This window comes from Nerophis ophidion, linkage group LG19 (genome assembly GCF_033978795.1).
Source record: "Nerophis ophidion isolate RoL-2023_Sa linkage group LG19, RoL_Noph_v1.0, whole genome shotgun sequence".
Taxonomy (NCBI): domain Eukaryota; kingdom Metazoa; phylum Chordata; class Actinopteri; order Syngnathiformes; family Syngnathidae; genus Nerophis; species Nerophis ophidion.
The window spans coordinates 26,996,832-26,999,331 of record NC_084629.1 but is presented as its reverse complement, the minus strand read 5'-3'; the positions used below and the strand labels follow the sequence as shown (position 1 = coordinate 26,999,331).

Genomic DNA, 2,500 nt, shown 5'->3' with positions numbered 1-2,500 from the left:
TATCAAAGATCCATACAACATAATCTGATATGATTTCATAGTTTAAAGCACTATTTATGTATTTTTTTATGATAAATAAGTGCTAAAAATGTTTTTGCTTGCGCGCTTTGCACGCTCACATGAATTATTTGTGCCCCAGGTGTTCCCCAGTACAGTATTACGTCTAGTGACGCCCCTGGTGTGAAGTGCCGAAGATGTGGGAGTGGGGCACAGGGAAGGGGTTTGTTGCGTCTTCACTGGATTGTCCTTGGGGAATTTTAAAGAGCAGTGCAAAAAGAGGCAACAAGAAAGTTACAAAACAAAGAAGCAAGCAGGAGAGACAAGGGAGCGTCTGACAATTCGATGAGAGCCAGTGAGGAAAAAATACATGATTAATACAGTTTTTTTGTTTGCATGTGTTAAGCCCTAACATTAACATCATTGTATTTATTAATTTTTATATTTTTATTTTGTAATTGCTGCGACTTGTGCAGGGTGTACCCCACCTACCACCAGAGTGCAGCTGAATTAGGCTCAAGCACCATCCAAAAGGGACAAGCGGTAGGAAATGGATGGATGGATTTTGTAATTATTTTTTCATTTAAAATTATTATTATTTTTGGTCAGCCCTTTTATAAATTAAAAGCATGGCTTACCCGCCTTGACATAAACCATTGTTTCTCTTTTTTTCATTTTTGAACCATGCACAAGCCTCCAGCTAGGTGGCAGCACTGCTCGATTTAATCAACCAGGAAATATGACCAGGTTCATTGGTTGCCCCTTGTTGCTTAGTATACATGAAATACAGTTTTATAATCATTAGACCAGGACCACATTCAGTACAGGCCAAAAGTACCAGACACACCTTCTCATTCAGTGTTTTTTCTTTATTTTCATGACTATTTACATTGTAGATTGTCACATCAAAACTATGAATGAACACATGTGGAGTTACGTACTTCACCAAAAAGGTGAAATAACTGAAATCTTGTTTTATATTCTAGTTTTTTCAAAATAGCCACTCTTTGCTCTGATTACTGCTTTGCACACTCTCTGCATTCTCTCAATGAGCTTCAAGAGGTCATCACCTGAAATGGTTTTCACTTCACAGGTGGGCTTGAAGCTCATGGAGAGAATGCCAAGAGTGTGCAAAGCAGTAATCAGAGCAAAGGGTGGCTATTTTGAAGAAACTAGAACAGGGGTGTCACTCATTTTAGCTCTGGAGGAAAATCTATTCCCTAGTGGGCCGTAAAGGTATAATCATGGCATGATAACTTACAAATAAAGACAACTCCAGGTTGTTTTCTTTTTTTATTTTGGGGCAAAATGAAACAAGCACTTTATGAAAACGTACAAATCACAAATAATCCTCTGGACAAAACACTTCAAGTTTGTTGGAAATTTCTGAGGAAATTGGTGCAGCTTCAAAAACACAATGAGCTTAGACTTGATCTCAGTGTATCTACAAGGCCAGGATTAAACTCTTAAATCTCTGTCTTTCTGGGATTGAACAAAAAACCCAACATGTAAACTCTTCTAGGTATCGAACACGGTAGGTTGTGAGTTCAAACCGGCTCCCTGCTTGGCACTCAGCATCAAGGGTTGGAAGTGGGGGTCAACTCACCAAAAATGATTCCCGGGCATGGCCACCGCTGCTGCTCACTGCTCCCCTCACCTCCCAGGGGGTGATCAAAGGTGATGGGTCAGATGCAGAGAATAATTTTGCCACACCTGGTGTGTGTGTGACTATCATTGGTACTTTAACTTATGTCCACATATCAATCAAGTGCTGACGCAACAAACCATAAGAAACGGAGGTAGAAACTATTTAAAACGGTTTTGTTCACTTTTCTCGTGTTTGATTTACACATTCTGGGTCAAGGAGGGTGCCAAATGACCACGTGTTCGAAGCAGAACACGTAAAACGGCAGGTTTTAAGTTTCATGTGGGTCGAGGAGGAGGAGCCACAGTCACCCTTTACTGTGTACCTCTCGCTTGGCCCCGGTATAAACCGTTCGTTTGCCTAACAGAATTGCTATTGTGACATCCAATGGACACATTTAGAGCAGCAGTTTCTTTAATCTAAATAAAAAATAAATAAAATAAAAAAGCAGCTCATTTTTATACTTGGCAAACGCGTGGGCCAAAAAAAAACTGTTTGCGGGCCTGATCTGGCCCATGGACAGTACGTTTGACACCCCTGAACAAGAATATAAAGCATGTTTTCAGTTATTTAATAAATAACTCTCTAAACATATTCAATAACAATAATAACTTGTCACCGTCAAGCGTAAAATAGGTCTCTCTAAACCTTAACACATCATTTTTAAAATAATAGCCATATCTTTATAGCCAAACATTCAATAGCACAACTAACACCAAAATTGGTCTCTCTATATATATATATATATATATATACGTTTGTATGTATGTATGTGTGTGTGTGTGTGTGTGTGTGTGTGTGTGTGTGTATGTATATATATATATATATATATATATATATATATATATATATATATAT

At 38.4% G+C, this 2,500-nt stretch overlaps 1 long non-coding RNA gene across 2 annotated transcripts in view; it reads left to right on the top strand.

Annotated features, from left to right (window-relative positions):
• LOC133537776 (uncharacterized) overlaps positions 1 to 2,500 on the top strand; it is a 204,603-nt gene that overhangs the window by 24,976 nt on the left and 177,127 nt on the right. Inside the window, exon 4 of one of the 2 annotated variants that reach the window (XR_009802835.1) lies at positions 140 to 552. The exons of the other annotated variant lie outside the window; for it this stretch is intronic. This is a non-coding gene — a long non-coding RNA (uncharacterized LOC133537776). Of the gene's footprint in view, positions 1 to 139; positions 553 to 2,500 lie in introns of those variants that run through there. 2 annotated transcript variants of the gene reach the window in all.